Source organism: Panthera tigris, chromosome C2 (assembly GCF_018350195.1).
Source record: "Panthera tigris isolate Pti1 chromosome C2, P.tigris_Pti1_mat1.1, whole genome shotgun sequence".
NCBI classification, from domain to species: domain Eukaryota; kingdom Metazoa; phylum Chordata; class Mammalia; order Carnivora; family Felidae; genus Panthera; species Panthera tigris.
Window position 1 is genome coordinate 94,464,105 of NC_056668.1, and position 20,007 is coordinate 94,484,111.

The 20,007-nt window shown below is 42.3% G+C and overlaps 1 long non-coding RNA gene across 4 annotated transcripts in view; it reads left to right on the forward strand.

The window, feature by feature from the left end:
* LOC122230661 overlaps positions 1-20,007 on the forward strand; it is a 44,055-nt gene that overhangs the window by 19,823 nt on the left and 4,225 nt on the right. Inside the window, exons 4-6 of one of the 4 annotated variants that reach the window (XR_006207694.1) lie at positions 10,557-10,753; positions 12,517-12,617; positions 13,148-13,216. This is a non-coding gene — a long non-coding RNA (uncharacterized LOC122230661). Of the gene's footprint in view, positions 1-10,556; positions 10,754-12,330; positions 12,485-12,516; positions 12,618-13,147; positions 13,228-20,007 lie in introns of those variants that run through there. The other 3 variants (XR_006207693.1, XR_006207695.1, XR_006207696.1) reach the window with 3 other exon arrangements.

Consider the following 20,007-nt stretch of genomic DNA (forward strand, 5'->3'; position numbering starts at 1 on the left):
GAAAGGCAAAAAACATTCTACAGGCCTCCAGCGGTGTCTTTATACTTTATTTACTCAGAGCTGCCTTTTGGGGTGAAGAATTCAGCTGGCCTGACAATTTCTCGATGTTATGATGCCACTCAATACAAAACCCAGCAAACAGTGGGTCTGATAAATAGTGTAGCAGTTTAATGATGGGAATATTTGCATTCTGTGTACTCTTCTAAGCAAACCTCCTCCAAGAAACAAGAAACCTAAGGTTTAGAGGTAGAAGGTAAGGAAAGTTAAAAATGTGACTTAGCCAGGTAAATAGAACCAAAAATATAAAATTCAAAACACATGCTCTAAAAATATCCACATCTTCCCAGGGAGCATGCTCTCCTTGTGTAATTAAGCCAAGTATTTTAGATAATTTTTAGAAAGAATATGATTTCATTCTTGGAGAAGAGCTATTAAACTCCAAGATCTGTGTACTATGCGATCTCAGTCTCCTTACTGAAAAGCCTCAGGCAGCCATAAATTATCAAAAACGAAATTGGCATTGAAAAGACCTGAAAATGAAGTAAACTGTGATAGTCTCCCCCTTTCCAGGGGAAGTTCTCCCAGTCTGGGGACAGCCTCAGAGGATTCACCTGGAAACTCTTGGTATCCTTGGGATGTCCTCTTACGTGCCCGAAAAGAGACAAATATTCAAGTATCCCTCATATTCCTACCATGTGCAGACTCTGTGTTGTGTACCAAAGGCTCAGAATAGAATAAAGCTAAGATTGAGTCCCTCCCACCCCACCCCCACCCCTCTGCTTGGTGTTGTTCTTATTTGGGTAGTTTTGGTCTGGCCTCTTCTGACAGTTTATTCCATATTACCTAATGGTGAAAAGTCCTTATCTTGTAGCCAGTGTCTTTCAGTGGGTATCAGGAGAAGGCAAAACTGTCAAGTAGAGGTAATCTGGCTTAATCCCTCCTCCTCCGCTTCTTTCTCCTTTCAGGGCTTGGTGGGGGGAACCCCAGGCATCCTCAGCCTTAGTTATAAATAGTCCCGTTTGTCCAGCTTCTTCTCTAAGTACTGCTCTCCACTCTGACTGTGTCCTCATGGCAGCTTCTCTCCTTGCCTGACTCTACTCATTCATAGAGTTCGAAGATCCTTTTGGTATATATTTTGACTCCAACCTAAATCTCACTTCTTCTGGTCCAGCCAAACCCAGCTATTGCCTAAGTCATGATGCACACAGAAGCAAATCTACAATCTTCAAGGAGGAACATCTTTACTTGGCAAGCCCCGGGATACTCTGTTGAGTATTACCCTGGCAGTCAGCTCCTGCTGGGATGGGCAGTGAATGGCTTGTGTGTGAATGGTCAGGACCCTTCCTGCAGCCTCAAGTTCCTCAGCATGAAGTGTATGTGTTTGGCTGTGTCCCACTCCCACCCCCCTCTTGTCTTTACTTAGAATATTCCCTCTCCCTGGGACTCCTCTCACAATCCTTGTTCACTGCCCCTATCTTTACCCACACAACCCATTCTTCAAATGCTGCTTCCCAGAAAAGTCTTCCGAGTTAGGCAATGTTATGGGTCGATCTGTGCCCCCCCCCAATTCATATGTTGAAGTCCTAACTGCCAGTACCTCAGAATCTCACCTTATTTAGAGATAAGTGTTTTGACAAAGGTAATCAAGTTAAAATGAGGTCTTTAGGGGTGGGCCTCAATCCAGTATGACTGGTGTCCTTATAAAAAGGGGCCACACAAAGAGAAGATGATACGAAGAGAAATAAGAAGGTGGCCATCTGCAAGCGAAGGAGAGACCCCCTCAGATGCTCTTCTGATGCCTCAGAAGAAACCAACACTTTAGACAGCTTGAGTTCAGCCTTCCCGCCTCCAGAACTATGAGGCAATAAACTTCTGTTAAAGCCACCCAGGGGTACTTTGTTATGGTAGCGCCGGCAAACTGATCCTGAATTCCCAGAAAAACAGAATCTGAAATGAAAGTTTGCATTAAGCAAGTGTACTGGGGAGTCCTTGGGAATCAACCCCCGTGAGGAGTGGCAGAAGGAGACTGGACAGGGGGAGGAGCTGAACCGTGAGGCATTTGCAATTGAGAGCTCGGCTAATTCCAAAGTCACCCTGGAGCTGGGACAGTCCTTTGGAGGTGTCCTATCTTGAGCATCAGGAGGTAAGGAGAGGAGGTCAGTTCTTGAGACCCAACCACCCCTTCCTCCCAACACGGATCAGTCGTTGAATGTGGGACGGGGTACCTTGTGTGAGAAGACTTTCTGTGACTGGTGGCAATTCCTGCAGAAAGACTCAGCAGAAAGCCAGCCACAGGACTGGGGATCCAGCGACCTGCCCTGCAGGGGAGCCACAAGGCACCACAAGCAGCCACTGCATCCTCCCAGACTGGGCTTGCCCCGCGGCCACACTCCCATGACACCACAGACCTCAGCTTCTGCTCCACACAGCTCACCCCAGGGGTGATTTATTTGAACGTTAGTGTACATTTTTCATTTACTTGTGCGTTTAATACTTTGAGTACGGATTGCGCTGTCAATGTGCAACAACTCGGTTTCTTTTGCTCACTTTTATATTGCCTACACCTAGAAAAATTACCTGGACTACGATAGGCACTTAGCGAATATCAGCGGCCGATTGAATGAACTGTGGCCACTGAATGCAGACCTGAGTATGACATGCCTATCACACCGAATCCTCCAAGCCCTGAAGTCTCCCCTCCTCTCAATTTACCATCTACATCTATTCTGAAAAGTAAGTAAAGGAGAGCAGAAAAAGATGTTTTGGAATCGTGCTGAGTGTGTCCTTCGGCATTACGGACTGAATCATGTCTCCCTAAATTCATATGTTGAAGTCCTAACCCCCACTACCTTACAATATGACTATTTGGAGATAGAACCTTTAAAGAGGTAATTAAAATCAAATACATTTCTGTGGCTGGACATAATCCAATGAGACAGATGTCTCTTTAAGAACAGGTGATACGAGGGATTCGGGTGCATAGAGACAAGGTCATGTTTGAAGCAAGGAGAGAGATCTCAGGAGAAACCAAGCTTACTACCACATTGATTTTGGACTTCTCAGCCTCCAGAACTGTGAGAAAATAATTTCTGTTGTTTAATCCACCCAGTCTGTAGTATTTTGTTATGGAAACTCTAGCACCCTATCACCCTTTTCCTCTCTGAAACTCAGTGTTCTCATCTGTTAACCAAGAGTGATAATTTCTAGTTGACGAAAAGATATGAGGGTTGAATGAGATAATACGTGAAAATCCCTGCATGGATGGTGGTATCCTTCACAATGGGGGGAGGGGAGGGGCACAACAGTAGCAGGTAACAAGCTCAATCTGGGACTTTGTGATTATCATGTGCCCATGGCACAACCAGGTAGTCATTCTAGCAGGCAGTGGCACACTCAGTACTGGATAAGCGTTTAATCAGTATTAATCAAATTGCTTTATCTTCCCTGCCTCCAAATTTTCTCTCTCCCTCATTGTCATGCATTTCAGAATCCAAGTCTGGCTTTCTCCGCCTGCTTCTCCACCTCTACTCTTCTCTCTCCCACTCCTTATAGCACAAAGAATAAAATGTCTGTCTCAGGTAGCTGGGGAATCATTGCTTTTTGGAAAAAATATAAATAATGGAAATGCACACAGTGTATGCAAGATAAATAGAAGGCTTCGGAGTGGTGCAGGGCTTCCTTTGTGATACAAAGACGAGCCTGGGAGGTTTGGAATGATTTATGAGGTTTTTGATAGTACTTACTGTGAGGAAAAAGCGATGGAGGCAAACCAACTCGTTTATCAATATGAACTACTTCCTTCCAAAATCGTGCATGGAAATATGTGAATAGAATGCCCTGGGCAGGGATTGTCTGCACTTTAGTTGCTTCTGGGTTTTAGAGAAACAGATTAGAGTGCATTAAATGATTATATGTGGGACATGCTCGCTTATTGTTTATGCTTTGAAATGAGGGAAGCCCATGCCAAGCTCAGCATGTGTATGCATGTGCATGCATGTGTGCATGCACGCATGGGTGTGTGTACATACATGTATATGCATGCATTTGGACCAACAAGTGAACTGAGGAACTGAGAGAGAGGAAAAGGCTTACTGTTTGCTAGTATTTAGTAGACTTTATCTCAAACTGCAATCTCTTTTCTCTGGATACCTGTAGTCCTCTGAGCACAGTGTTAGTCAAGACTAACAAAATGACCAAACAGAAGAAGATAAGTAAAGTTATCCAGAGAAAAGCCCAGACTGGACTTCCAAGTCTGACCCACTCCCAGACTTGTTGCCGTTGACAGAATTCTGAGCCACAACATGTTATAACCAGGAAGGGATACCAGTGTCACTTGATTCAACTTCTTCATTTCAGAGACAGGAAGGAGAGAAACAGAAAACCTAAGTGACCTGTCCATTGGCCCATGGAAAAGCCAATGGAATAACCCCATACAGTCTATGCAGTTTTCATGCTGTGAGGTCACTGTGATTCTTATGAGAGTCAAGGTCAAAGATGACAGGTTTCTGAAAGAGCATCACTGGAGCATGGCCTTTTAATTCATGGAATCAAAGGCTACTTTGCAGTAAGCAGCTCATCTGCGGCTGGGGCAGGGCTTCTGGTAGCATATAAGGCACATTTGTGGCAAACTAGAAAAAGACATCCTCCAAGTACATGATACTGGGAAAGAGACATACCTTTTGAGTTAAACAGGGACCTCTCCTTTCCCACTCTGAGTAGGCATAACATTCCCACAATGCATAGTTGGCAAGTGGAGTGCAGGCGAGATTTCGGCTACCACTTAACCCTCTGCTGGGTGCCCTTCTACAGAACAACCTGCTCAACTGTCCAGGGCAGCCTTTTGCAGAGCTATGTCCTCACTATGGCTGAGGGAAGGGCAGAATGAGTGGCTAGCTCAGTGAGATCTGGACTTCTCTAAGCTGCCTCACTGTCTCTTCCTGCCTCCTTCACGTCCTTCCTCGTGTATTCTTTCTTTTCTCTCTGTCAGCTAAAGTGGTTAGCATGGCCCCATCCTGGCACTAAGATGCTATTTCAGAATAACAAACCGAGATTTATATGCTTGCACCTAATTTGGTGGGTCATCAGCTCAAGGGACACCTTGCCCAGATCCACCCTTCCTCTCCTGTAAGATTCCATCGTTGAAATGTCTGTAATCATTTCTTTGATAAATGTAAGCCATATACATAGCACAGGGTGGTTAATAGCTTGCTTGGGGCTTTGCCTCTTACTTAACATTCAACATAGTTTCAGTGAAGCCTAGAAGTCACAATTTAGGGTCATAAATATGTGTTTCAGTCCATCTGTTTGCTCAGTCTATTTTTCATAGCTCTTCACTCTTTCACTAGCTGTTTAGCATTTTTATTTGAGGTTGCTACAATAAATGCAAATGGGAAATAAAAGGCTTCTCTTGCATGTTCCCTTATGGCTAGAACTAGGCAGTGAGAAGTATGGGGGAAAGCATGAGATAAACAGCCAGGAGACCTCATACAAGCCCCTTTTCTGTCACTTCCTAGACAAGTGACATTGGGTAAGACACTTAATTCCACCATGTCATGGTTTTTTTCCCATGTGGAAAAAGGAGAAAAAATAAAGACTATCCTTTTCAAATGAGACAATGTGTATTAAAAAATGCCATAATTCCAAAGCACTATGCAAATGTTTATTATCATTCATTTTTATTGCATTTGTGGCTGATTAAAGGTAGCTACAAATTCTTTGCCACTGCTGACATCAAGAGGTGGAGTCTACTTTCATTCCTACATGAACACATGAAATCTGGACTGGCCCTGTGACTGGCTTTGACCAACAAACCAGACGCTGGGGAAGAGCAGAGGCAAGCAGTAACAGAGGAGGGAGACGCCTGGTCCTCGAAGGGGACAGATGATGGGCAGATCATTCTAGCAGTTCCCTGGGGTAGAGCTATACTTGGGGTTCGCAAAGCTGAGAACACAGTGGTGAAACCGTGGAAAGAGGCCTGGGAAGGAAGCAGCTGAGAAGCTGTGGGAAAGAAAAAAGATTTTCATACCCACACCAAGCTTCTGTTGAGTGAAGGAGGAAGAATGTATTATGTCCCTTATTATGTCTCCCCACTCTGGGGAATGTAGTGAGATTTAAAGAAGAAAGAAAGGGGGGTGGGGTGCCTGGGTGGCTCAGTCATTAAGATGAAGCATCCAACTCTTGATTTGGGCTTAGGTCATGATCTCATGGTTCATGAGTTCAAGCCACATGTCAGGCTCTCTGCTGACAGTGCAGATCCTGCTTTAGATTCTCTGGCTCCCTCTCTCTTTCTCAAAATAAATAAACAAACTTTAAAGAAAAAAAGAGGAAAACAAGGAAGAGGTGAAGATGGGATGGGAGGGAAAGCTGCTATGGGAGGCTGAGAGGTTTAGCAGAAGCATGGGGATTCAGAGTCCACCAACCTGGGGCTTGATGATGGCTTTACTACTCACTAGTTGTGGGACTCTGCATGTTCAACCTCTCACAAAGGGGTTGGTACAAAGGACTGGAGGCAGGAAACTTCATGGTGGAGACCACCACTGCCACCCCCCAACTTCTACCCCTCTCTCCTTCTCTGGGCACACACTTGGTCTGTTTCCCAGACTTACTTGAACTTAGGTGTGGCCACATGACTGTTTATTCTGAGAGAATGAGGGCAGACAGGAGGTGTGCCTTCTCCATTCCTGACACAGAAAGGACTCCCATGCATGTTTTTCCATTCTTGTTCCCCTTTTCTGAAAACTGGAGTGTTCATACCCAGAGAGCCCTTGAGGGCCACATATTGAACACAGATAAGTCTACATCACTCAATGTCTTTGAAATATTGTGCCAGAGAAAGCTTCCCCATCAACCTTGTAACAAGAAAGAAATTTGTATTGTGCTAAACCATCAACACTTTGGGATCCATTTATTTCCACAAGTTAATGCAATTTGCTTAGAATATTGTTACACGCCCCAGAAGAGAGATGATGAGGATCTGGACTAGAGATGAGGACTTAGGGGATAGAGTAAGAAAAGTAAACTGTGGTTCAACCCCCAGGAGCTTTTCCCATATTCCTCATCAGAGAGGGTGGTGAGGAGTTAAGGAGTGAGGCATCCTTTGGAGTCAAATGAAAGCTCTACTGTCTGGAAGGAATGAGCAGCCAGACAGACCCACAAACAAGTAGCCAAACAGATAATGGAGCTGATGGTGGAGTCATTGTTAGAAAAAGTAGTAGCCATGGCGACAGATATCCAGCAAAGCCATCCAGAAGCTGGGAGCTCAGAGACAAACACAATAGGAGAACTTCCGGAGCAGAGACATCATGGAAGCAGTTCAGACTCCCTGGGCAAAGCAGAGCTGAGAGTCCCAGGTTTAGCTTGGGGAGTAGGTCCTGCACATCCATTTGCCTCTCTCTCCTTAACCCAACATGCATATAAGGCTTTGGGGGACCCACGCTACAGAGTAAACAGAGGAGGATGAAAAGACCTCAGAACTGACCTCAGAACAGAGATTTGCCTGAGTCCCTTCCTTTTCCACCTTTCAGTCCTCTTCTTGAACACTTCCCACCCAGATGCTCCCTAGCTGTTTCCTAGGAGGGGTGGAGCCCAGACTTTGGTGCAGACTAAAGCGTTTTGAGATGAATGGAGCTTCAAACATTTGCTAATAACCCATTTTGGAAGTTTATGTGGAGTGTGGGGGTGGAGGAAAGCAGCTCTTTAGTAGGATAACTGATGGTTTGGGCGGATCTCACAGGCAATTGCTCTGAGCCACTATTTATCCTATTTTCCTCTATCTACCTTCTCCCAGGCTTGCCTAATTTCCCAGATCCTTTACCAAGTGGTTAAGAAATCCGTGTGCTCATCCATCTCTTCCCCAACCTATTTTCTTTTGCTGCCAGCATCTCCATTTCCACTTCTATTTTTTTCCCAGATTTTAATGCGGCAAACTCTGTGAAACCCTAATTGAACATTTTTTTTTCAATGTGAGAATTTAGAGCAGAATGGAGCTGAATGGATACTGTGCAGAGGGTTGATTTTCCTCCAGCAGAGCATCCTTTTTATGTGCTGGAAAAGACATGACATTCATTAAAGGATAATTTTCCCCAAAAAGGGCAAAATTATGTCTCTCATAGAGCCATAAAATGAACATGTGTTAAAGATTTTATTTGACTCATTAATTAAGTGAGAGAACCAGGCAGATGTTATAACTGGATTAAAGAAGTCAAAGAAGCACAAATTTCTGCTCCAAATTTATATAAAGTAAAAGAATGTTGAAATTAATGTGCAAATGGAGGCAAAACCCTTTTCTTGGAGGCTGGTCCCTCTCCTGGACAAAATCCATTTGCATGTTTATAGACAAGAATTATTTTGCATTGCTATCAGTTATCTACAATTTTCTGAGTGAAATAGCTCCCATGGAATCAGAATCAGACAACCCAGAAGGCTGTGCCTTAGACAAGGCATCATTTCCCACTGAAACATTCAATTTTTTATTTTACATTTAGACCAAATGCATGGCTTGGGCAACCTCAGAAAAGGCAGGTTGCAGTTAACATCTTAAATGTATAACAATCTGGGCTGAATTAATATTGATTTAGCTTCAATAGTATACCAAAAATTCTTTTCCTAATGCGCTCCATCCCACTTATGTTGTTATTGTCACAAATATTTTTTTATATCGTGTTAAGAAGGAAACTTGGGTCTAGTTGCAATGTGCTTTGTAACTGCCACACAAATAACCCAAATCTAAACTTGACCCTGCCTGATTTTCATAGAAGGGCATTACATTGTATCTCATGTTGAATTAATCAACATGAATTAGGCAGCCACAGAGTCAGAGACCTGTGATCTAGCTCCAGCGTTCTGGCTAAAGAGATGTGTAATCTCTGAGCCTTGGTTTTCTTACCTGCAAGGTGGGGAAGGGCAGACTAGATGTTTTCAAAGGTTTCTTTTTGTTCTCTGTTCCTGCTTTTCATGCCAATGGGCTATTTTCTGTTTTATATTACTGTGATGGTTAATTTTATGTATCAACCTGGCCAGGCCCTGGTGCCCAATATTGACTGAATGGCCAATTATTCTGAATGTTTCTCTGAAGGTGTTATGCATAAAATCAACACTTAAATTGGTAGACTTTGAGTAAAGTAGATTGCTCTCCATAACGTAAGTGAGCCTAATCTAGGCAGTTGAAGGTCTAGTCAGTTGAAGACTTTAATAAAGCAAAGACTTGGGGCGCCTGGGCACTCTCGCGGTCCGTGAGTTCGAGCCCTGCGTCGGGCTCTGGGCTGATGGCTCAGAGCCTGGAGCCTGCTTCCAATTCTGTGTCTCCCTCTCTCTCTGCCCCTCCCCCGTTCATGCTCTGTGTCTCTCTGTCTCAAAAATAAATAAACGTTAAAAAAAAAATTTTTTAAAATAAAGCAAAGACTTACCTTCCCCAAGAAAGAAGAAATTCTGCCCACAGACTGCCTTTGGGTTTGAACTACAACTCTTCCCTGAGTCTCCAGCCTGCCAGCCTATCCCATTAGATTTTGGATTCACTAAGCCTCCACAGTGACAAAAATGAATTCCTTAAAATCTCTCTTTCTCTTCCCCTTTCTCCCTCCTTACTTCTAAATCTATCTATCTATCTTAATCTCTACAAATTACAACATATATAGAGAACCAACAGGATATGTGTGCATGCATATATATATACATATTCATATATACGAAATATTTATTTATATATAATATGAAATATAAATAAAATATGAAATATCCTCTGAAATCTGATAAAACCTATGATCTTCTGCCCATACTCAGGACATAAGAACAACGTTTTGCATACAATGTCAATATATTCAAAGGTCCTTCCAGACTTCCTTCATAAAATCCAGCACATCTATTGAGTGGGAAGAAGAAAAGAATATTTTGAAAGTGAGAGTTTGGTTCTCTGATCATGGATGTTTCATATTTTGACCACCAAGTGGAGTGGGCAGCTGTTACATAACTGACCTGGAGGGTCAGGAGCCTGTAAATCTCTTCCCAACTTCCCAGTAAAATCTGGCTTTCTCCCCAGGAAGTAGAAACTTAGGATTATTATCCTTGGTTTTTCTCTGCCATGTCCACACACCCATCTGACTCATGGATTTATTAAAGCCCAAGGGTAAACAGATGGGATCAGGCCAAGGAAGCTAAGTTGGTTGGAAACCAATGGCCCATTTCATACTGGTGATACATCAAGTCCATTTGGGTAATTACACCAAGTGTACCAATGATCTATTATGAGATGAGGGAGTCTCACAGCATTGTTTTTTTAAGCATAAAACATACCATGACAATATTGGGGTCTTATAATATATTAGGCTCTGTTCACACATTCATGCTAATACAACACACTCACACATGATAATTTATACAACATCCTTTCTTATCTTTCTTTTTGTCTCATTTTCATTTTTAGTTTTTAAACAAATAATGAAACTGAATGGACAGTAGAGTCAAGTGACTTACCTAAGGCCGTAAAGCTAGTAAGGGGCAAAGACAAGACCCAAACCCAGATTCTCTGGTTATAAGCTCCTTCTCTTTCCATTGCATCACAGCACCTCTCCCATGGTCTGCCCTTTCTCTGCCACACCTCTTCTTGAGCAGTCATGGACAAGTGCTTCACACGGAATGCCAAATGTGAGATGATGAAAAAGAAGGAAAAGAAACACCAATTCTCAATGAACCAATCATTGACAAGGGAAACAGTGTTGCTGCAAAAACATGGTGCCCAAAATGCTTTATTCGTGGGAAGGTAAGGAACACAAACACACAAAAACACACACACACAACTGGTAGAGTCTAGATTGTGAAACCAACAGAATAATCTTCATGGCTGTTCTGACTGAAGAAAATACCCAAAGATTCTTCTATGTGGTTTGCCCATATATACCCCCTATAAAAAAAAAGACTTGTAATTTCACATAATGGATAAGCTTGATGATGAATATGTAGGGTTTTAGTCACTCAGTGTAACTTATGCAGCATCGGTTATGGTCCAGACTCTGACCCCAAAGAGGCTAGAGAATAGCTCTAACACAATAGGATTCCTGGGTCCTGCCTTCCAGGAGTTTTTTTATCCAGACTTTCCAAGTAAGATTAAAATTAGAGCTGGATAGACGTACAACCAGTCGGCTTTGTTAACTCCAAGAGAGAAGCGTTTAATTTTAACTGGGTGATTGAGAAAGGTGTCATAAAATAGGTGAAATTTGAGCTGGACCTTGCAGGCTAAGAGCAATTTCAGTTGGCAGAAAATGGAGGGAATTGCATTTTCAGTTAAGAAACACACATGCAAGTGTGAAAGCATGCGGTGTTCAAGGGAAAGGAGACCAGCTGATATGTCCAGCACACAGACAAATAAGGGCTATGGTGGGAGATGAGGCTGGCTCTACTGTAGGCTTTGAATGCTAAGATGATAAGCGTATAGAAGATTTTATTAAGGTTCCCAGCTTTCCATTATTCGTTCCTGCAAAAAAAGTACACATCTCCAGATATTGCCATGGGATTTTCAGTTCCCCATTTAGAAGAGTACACACTTCCGCGGCACCTACGTGGCTCAGTTGGTTAAGCATCTGACTCTCAATTTCAGCTCAGTCATGATCGCAGGGTCATGGGATTGAGCCCCACATTAGGCTCCATACTAGGCATGGAGACTGCTTAAGATTCTCTCCCTCTCCCTCGCTAGCGCTCTCTCTCTCTAATTTAATTTAATTTAATTTAATTTAATTTTTTAAAAAAGAAGAAGAGTATACAGTTCTGCTGCATTGACCTTAGGCTTGGTCATGTGATTTGTTTTGGCCAGGGCATGTCGACCACATATGCCATGTTTGAGTAGAAGCCTTAAGAGCCATTCTTTGTTTCTAATAGCTGTCTTGCTTTTTTCTGTCACCAAAATGCTTATCCCATGGGGAAACTGCTTTTCCAGCTAAGTTCTGGAATGCAGATGACCTACGCAGTAAACCCACTGTTGACTCCACAATGATCCATAACTAACATACAACATGAGTAAGAATTAAACCTTTGCTATTATGCATAACTGAAATGTTGGGATTGTTTGTTGCCAGAGCAAAACCAACCAGTAAGTGTTTTTTGTTTCGTTTTGTTTTTGTTTGTTTGTTTTTTACTTTATTCTGAAGGCAATGGACGTTGTAAAAGACAACGAAAAATGTCCTTTCTCCCCTCCCTGGCAGTTCTATGAATTTCAATGGGAACAAAATCTTATTTTGATTTCTGACTCCATTCAGATTCAATTACTTTTTCCATATCAGAGATATTCTGGGGGAATAGAATAACAATTAGCTTAATATTCACTCCTTGTAACCACTGGGTCAGATTCACCTGGAATTCATGAAAATGTGATAAACAGCACCGTGGGCTTCCAACATTTCGTAGCCGATGGCAGCAGAAGCAGCATTTCCTTCCAAATTGTTAAGGATATCACCAACGTGCCAGATAGGAATAAAGATTTCAAATTTAAACTTGAGGGTGCATTTTCCAATGATGGAATATTCCATTTAGGCTCTGCGAGGGAATAAACAGACACTTCATGTTGGGATGATCGCCAGGGAAATGACTTGTTAATGCTGGCTAGAGTGCCGGAAGTTTGTGGTGCCTCCAATGTACGTAAGCTCAGAGAGGGTTAATCTTTGTTAGCTTAATGAGAAGAATATGAGAATGCATTTGTTAGAACCTCTATGTCTTATGTATCACTTGATTGTGTCCCAATAAGGGTCATCATTCATCATGGAGTGAGCGAGGGAACTTGATAGGTGGAGAGTGCATGAGCTTAAATCACACTGGTTATACTGATGATAACAAAGAAATAAAAAGAGAAGGAGAATGGAGTCTGGTTTACTAAGCCTCAATGGCAAGAATGGCTCACAATTTACCAGTTATAGATTCTGGGGAGAGAGCTACTTTTTAAAATCCCTGAAACAAACTTTTCTCATTTATAAAGTAGATGTAATAATACCTCTTTGCTGTAGTGATTGTGAAGATAATATGATAAAATGAATGTAAAGTACTTGGCATGTGGTAGGTTCTCAATAAATATAGCTGGAGTTTTTTTTTTTCCAACTTTTAGCTTTTTAACCCCTTTCTCACATGAATGCTTTTCCCTAACCTTATCAAAATTTTACCCACCCCACAGCATCTGGATTTACCATCTCACCAAGGCCTTCTCCAATTTCAGTCTGTGATAGTCTACCTTCTCTGAAACAGCAGTAAAGGTCATAGATTTTTTTCAAATATATTAATTCACTCATCCTTTTTTTTAACAAATATTTCTGTAGTAAATATTTTGTACCAGGCATTGTTCTAAATGTTGGAAATATGGCTGTGAACAAGGTCTCTGCTTTCATTGGGCTTACATTATAGCAGGGAGAGAGACATAATTAGTAACCAATAAATAGGTACCATGTCAAATGATAAGTGCTATGAAAAAAGATGTAGGGCAAGTAGAAAATGGAGTGCCAGAGTGGGAAGGATATCAGGTGGTCAAGAAAGGCCTCACTTCAGTGATTCTGGAGTAGAGGCAGAGAGCCATGAAGAACCTGTGGGATGAAATTTCAGATTAAAGGATCTAGCCAGTGCAAAGGCCCTGAGGCAGGAGAAAGCCTGGCATGCTCTAGAAAGGACACTAGTGTGGCTGAGCAGAGTGAGCCAGAGAGAGAATGACAGACGACTCAGTCAGAAGGATAGCACCTGGAAGGTGATGAAAAGGTCTTTGATTTTCAGTCTGAGTGAATTGGGAACCCATGGGAGAGTTTTGAGCAGAGAAGTTACATTATTTTACTTAGATTTTTAAAAGGCTCACTCCATATGCTGTGTTGAAAATAGACTTCAGAGGAACAAGGACAGAAGGAGAAATGAAGTTAGGGGCTTTTGCAGTAAGAGGTGAGAGACAAGATGGTAGTAATGGAGGTGGTGAAAAGTGGTCAGAGTCTGGATATATTGTGAAGAAGGAATAAAAAGATTTTCTGATAGATTGAGAATATGAGGTGAGAGAAAAAATGAGTCAAGGATGACTCCAAGTTCTTTGTTCTGAACAACTGGGAGGATGGGGAAGATTGGGAGGAGTAATTTAGGGTAGAGGAACAATAGTGTTCATTTTGGCATTTGTCTGATATACCTATTAGATGACCAACTGGAGAGCTAGTAGGCAGTTGGGTATGTGAATCCGGAGTTAAAGAGAGAAACCTACTCTTGAAACATAAATTTGGGAGTCAAAAGTGTTTAAATTAAATGTAAAGCTGTGAAACTGGAGATCACTGAAAGAAATTTCAGGGCTTGGGAAGATGAGAAGAGACAGAAGACTGAGAAGGAGCAGCCAGTGCAGGGAAATGAGAATGATGCCCTGGAGTCCAAATGAAGAGAGTATGTGAAGAAAGAAGAAACAATCCACTGTATAAAATGCTGCCATTAAGTTGAATAATAAGAAAACTGAAAACTGTGTCTTGTATTTGGTAATATGGAGGCCACTGAAAATCTTGATAAAACCATTTTGGCGGGGAGCAGTGTTAAGAAGGAAAGCATTACCGGTGTGTGTTTAAGAAAGACTGGAGAGAAGGGAGATGGAAATACGAGATTTGCTATAAAGGAGAACAGTAGCTACAGGGCAAAGAGCGGTCAAGGGAGGTTTTGTTTTATTTGTGTAGGACGGACGATAATTCCACAGGTTTGTATGCTGTTGGAAATAACTCCAAAGGAGAAAAAATATTGTCGATCAGGAAAGAGAAGAGGTAATTTCTGGAAATATGTTTGTGGCTAGGCAAGAAGGGATGGAAACAAGAACGCAGTGGAAGGATTTGGCTTCAGATGGGAGTCCAACCCCATCATCCAGAGCAACACGGAAGAAAGCAGGACATTTAGGCACAGATACAGTTAGTTGGGGGATGTGGGAGTTGGGAGGATAGGGAGGTTCTCTTCTGAGAGTTTCTGGTTTTCCCTCCACTGAACTGGAGGGAAAGGGAGGTAAAAGGATGGAGGAGGCCCTGGAGGCTCAAAGAGAGAAGAGAACATGTGAAATGGTTATCTAAGCAAGCAGAGACTTGAATGGATCTTAACAATGCAGAAGGATGGCCAGCAGCTTGAAGGGCCCACTGAGGCTGGGAGTCATGAGTTGAATCTGAGACTTATCAGTGTGACTGTGGACATTCCCTCCCACTCCCATCAGCTGCTGGGGTGCCAGTGATGAGTAAGACGGAGTTTGGACTTAAGCAGGGTTTTACCTGGCATATGTGAGGAAGGAACAGAAGGAAAAGCAACAAAGGGAATGTGAATAAAGGTAGTGAATGCAAGTGAGAGATTGTTAATGTTGGGCCATGAAACATTAGCTGAGTAGGGGGGGTGAGGGACACAGAAAGGGATGGATTATAGGTCCTGGTGAGGATGAATAATTGTTGGTGTTGGAGTACTGGAGGAAGTGGCCTGGAAAGATTGGGTCAGTAGCCTGAGAGTGGGAAGCAGTAAACGGCCAGGTCTAGGGTGTGACTGCGGACTGAGGTGAGGCAGAAGACAGTCATTCATCACCACCACATGGGTCTTGTGTCCCCACTAAGCACTTACAAGAGAGGAATCATATCTTGTAAGGCTTTACCTTTCTTCCCAAGCATCTAGCACAGTCAATGGACCTAACAGGGCCTTTGATAATATTTATGAATTAAGTGTTTCAACCATTGAGAAATACAGAAAAATCAGGGCAGTGAGACTCAGATTTTCTGCTATAAACTACCACTTTCTGCATTACGCCCCAAAATTATTGCCAATCCATTGGAATCAGGTAGAGGGTATCCCTGGCCCTACCGGGATTAAAGTAATGGTTTCAATTATTCAAAGCCAACCATAGAATTCCATTTCATTTATAATTTGTGAAAACATGAATTTGGACTTAATGGTTTTGAGCCTTAGCTGGTGAGTGAGACTAGCCAGCTACTTAACATCTACTTCTCAGTGTGACCATGTTATTTTATCACTATTATCAGATCTTTACATCTCTGTGATGAGAAGAAAATGAATTACCTATAAAAATTGCCTAAAAATGCAGTTTCATTTGGAAATCCATAGAGGTGCCTGCATGGAAATCCATAGAAATGCCTACATGCAAACCTTGAAACTGTAAAAACAACTAATTTTCACATGCATTTTATTTAAATGGGCTCACTGCTCGTAATCTGTATTTCAACATATTGCTAAATATTCAGGCCAAAAAGTACTAAATATTAGGAGAAATTATCTTCAGCCAAAACTAGCATTAGTGACAAGCTCAGGGAAAAAAGAGAAAAAACTTTTTGGGGTCATGGGCTGAGAGAATGAAAATAAACCAAGATGAAAACACACATACGCGCGCGCACACACACACACACACACACACCTTGTCAGATAAGGTGCACTCTCTTGCCCAGCAGTGGAGAGATAACTGGGGGGCTGAGGTTTATAGTAATCAAATTTGATCACACAGCAGCTTCGGCAAGGAAGGATTGAAATTAACGTTTTGGCAAGAGTCTACTTCCTCTCCTCTTGTCCTGCCCAGAGGGACAAGGCATTCAGGGGGACTGGGCGTGACAGTAACCCTCCACTGTGGTCCTTACCCAGTGTGGTTCTCTGCGATCCGCAAATCTCCCTGACCAAGTTCTCACAGCCGCCCTAACACCACAGGTGTTAGAGTCTCACTTTGAGAGGATGTGAGCTGGAGGCCGGGTGGTCTGCTCAAGGACATCCAGCTCATACATGGCAGAGCAGTGATTCAAATCACATCTTCGGGGTCCAAGTCAAGCCTTTTCCACACTCCAACCAGTTCTACATTTGTGAGTCCAGCTTGATGACCACCTTGTCAGCTTGCACAGGACGTTTGCCCTGACTTGCTGATGGTGCCTTTCAATCAGGATTACCATTTGGGAAGAAAGAACATCCCAGAGGCAGGTTTTCAGCCTTGTGCTTTCTTCATTATGTCTCATATGTTTCTTCACGTTCTCATTCCCTCTGTTTTCCATCACTTCACACGGGGCTGTTACATATCTACGATGAATATTCTGTCACTCTGCCTCTTCCTTCCAAACCAGTTTCCCTATCGATATAGATTAATCTTCCTAAGATGCTGGCTTCATTACTGATTTTAAAACACTCAGGATATTGTCCTCAGGATCAGGTACAAACTCCTTGGCTTGACATTCAAGGCCTTCACAGTTTGGCTCCAAACTATTTTGTAATCTTATGCCCAATTCCCCCTGTCCTTGGTCGCCCCAGAGCATGCATATTCCCAGATCTGAAGCTTTACGTCCTATGCTCACTCTGAATAGTGTTCATCCTCATCTCTCCTCTTACTTCTATATATTCGATTTCTATTATTTTAAAGCTGAGGTCTAGTTTTACTCCTTCGGCGACTTTCAGGGCTAGAGCCTTCTGTTTGCCCCTTCAGATCCACTTTCCACCCGTCACCCTGCTCTGAGCCCCAGGAAACGAGTGCCATGGGTGGGCCCTCTTACTCTCTAAATACTGAACTCTCTGTGGTTCTGTTCCACCCAACATTTACCTTGGTAAATAGCCTTTTTAAAAAAGGAAAGTCTCCTGTAATTCCCAATTTGAACCTAACACCTTCTTCCTACCAGGCTCCTGATGGATACCTTTTCATTCCTCAGGACTTATTTATTGCTTTAAGCCGCCTTATATCATAGCAAAGACTGTCTTGAATTAAAGACCATTCCCCTCTGTGGTTATATATTTCTAGCCTGACTAAAGTTTCCTGAAGGCAGGAAATATGTATTATGCCCCTGTGTATGCCTTACCACCTCCGATCCCAACAATACTTAGCACATCTTTTATTTGTTATGTGTCTCTGTATAGAGAACATGTAAATTGATTAGAAAAGGCAGACCTACTTAAAGTAAAAAAAAAACCACACGCTTGAAAGTATCTAATTATAAAGGAAACAGGTAATTGAATGATGCCAGGAGTTGATAATGATATATTGTACCTTCCTTCTCCAGGTAATTGGTTCCAATTTAGTCCTGCTTAGAATTAAGCAGATCATTACAATAACTCAAAGACATCCCCATTGGCCTGTTTCTTCCTAGCCAGTTGGGGACACCTGCAAAGGGTCGTAGCAACTTTAAGAATCTGCCACGATCTTTTTTGTCCCTCAGAAATGGCTTCTAAAAGACCTGGAAAGCGATTTTCCGGAAATCAAGAGAACAACCAAAATTGCTGTAAAAGGTAAATTTATCTCCTGTGACTTTTGTGAATACTAAAATAATAAATATAAAATACCAGGGTGCCTGGGTGGCTCAGTCGGTTAAACGTCCGACTTCGACTCAGGTCATGATCTCACAGTTCATGGGTTTGAGCCCCATGTCAGGCTCTGTGTTCACAGCTCAGAGCCTAGAACCCATTTCAGAATCTGTGTCTTCCTCTCCCTCTGCCCCTCCCTGGCTCGCACTCTGTCACTCTCTCTTTCTCTCAAAAAAGGAATAAAACATAAATAAATACATAAATAAGTAAGTACATAAATAAATAAATAAATAAATAAATAAATAAAACTTAGTTCAATGCCTGGCCTGTGGTATTATTCAGTGGGTTTCTCCCTTCCGTCTTATACTAAGATGCGTATACATTATATATGTACATATAGACACACACATATAATTATATTAAAATGTAGAGTTATATATACAAAGTATACATAGGTTTAATTATAAATGTGTTGCAAACATTAAATATAGCACCAACATAATACAGACTGTACTTTTGGAAGCTTAAACTGAGAACAAAATGTATCTGCTTTTAATTATAGTAAATATGCAATACGTTAAGAGAAATAACCATTTCTCAAAATTCATAAGCAAGAGAATCACTGCCTAAGACAATTTGCTGAGAAGTAAATGTAGTCTGTACAGTGTGTTTCTGGCTATTGTGAATTGCAGCTGGGAAAATGTTTTGATTGTTTTATTTAATTGCCTCGGGCATTATAATTGGCTCTAAGTCTAATCTCTACAGGTTTTATAAGGATACTTTAAGAAGAAAGACCACCGAATCAGTTGACTAGAAAAGAAAGTTATAAAGAACCAGCTAAAAAGTGTCTTTATTCCCTTGTAAAAATCTCATAAGTAACGCATAGTTGAGAAATGCATTACACTGAATCCCAGCTCTAGGTTAGATGGGAGTAAATTGGGCTGTTTCAGATAGCCTCCATCTTTGCTTCTTTCTCTTCCTGCTTTTCTTATCCCTTTGCTACTTTGTTTCTGGGTCTCTGCTTCTTTGATCTTGGCTTCTACTGGCAGGTGGCTTCCGTTCTCTGTCTCTTTCTGTGGGTTCCCTGGCTTCCTCTCCATTCTATTGTTGGCTGAGTCTGCGTCTCAAGTGTCGCTAGTCAGGGACCTTCTAGAGGGTCAGTTCACACTCACAGAACATGTCTGTAGAGCCGAGCTCCGGCTCTTCCTCTGCTTCTAGCAGTGTGGCCTAAGGATGGTGTCATGTGATACCTACATTTCAGAGAGACTCCCCCAAGTGGTCTGTGGACACAGCTGGCACCAGTGTAATAACACCCATGGGACACCTTCCCTCTGGCTGCCCAAGACTGTAGGTGCCGCCAGTTACAAGACATTAAAATGCAAACGCGTGGGGCGCCTGGGTGGCTCAGTCGGTTAAGCGTCCGACTTCAGCTCAGGTCACAATCTCACGGTCCGTGAGTTCGAGCCCCGAGTCGGGCTCTGTGCTGATGGCTCAGAGCCTGGAGCCTGCTTCCGATTCTGTGTCTCCCTCTCTCTCTGCCCCTCCCCCGTTCATGCTCTGTTTCTCTCTGTCTCAAAAATAAATAAATGTTAAAAAAAAATCTCTTAAAAATGCAAACGCGTATCTTAGAATCAGCAACATGGGTATTATTAATTTATAGATGAGGCTTAGTGCCATTCCAGCCGCTTTCCTGTGGAATAGGTGGGAATATATGAAGTTACTGAGTGTATTCTTGTTTGGCATTCTATACGCTTCCTTGGCGTCATTAAATGCTCAGAAAAACCC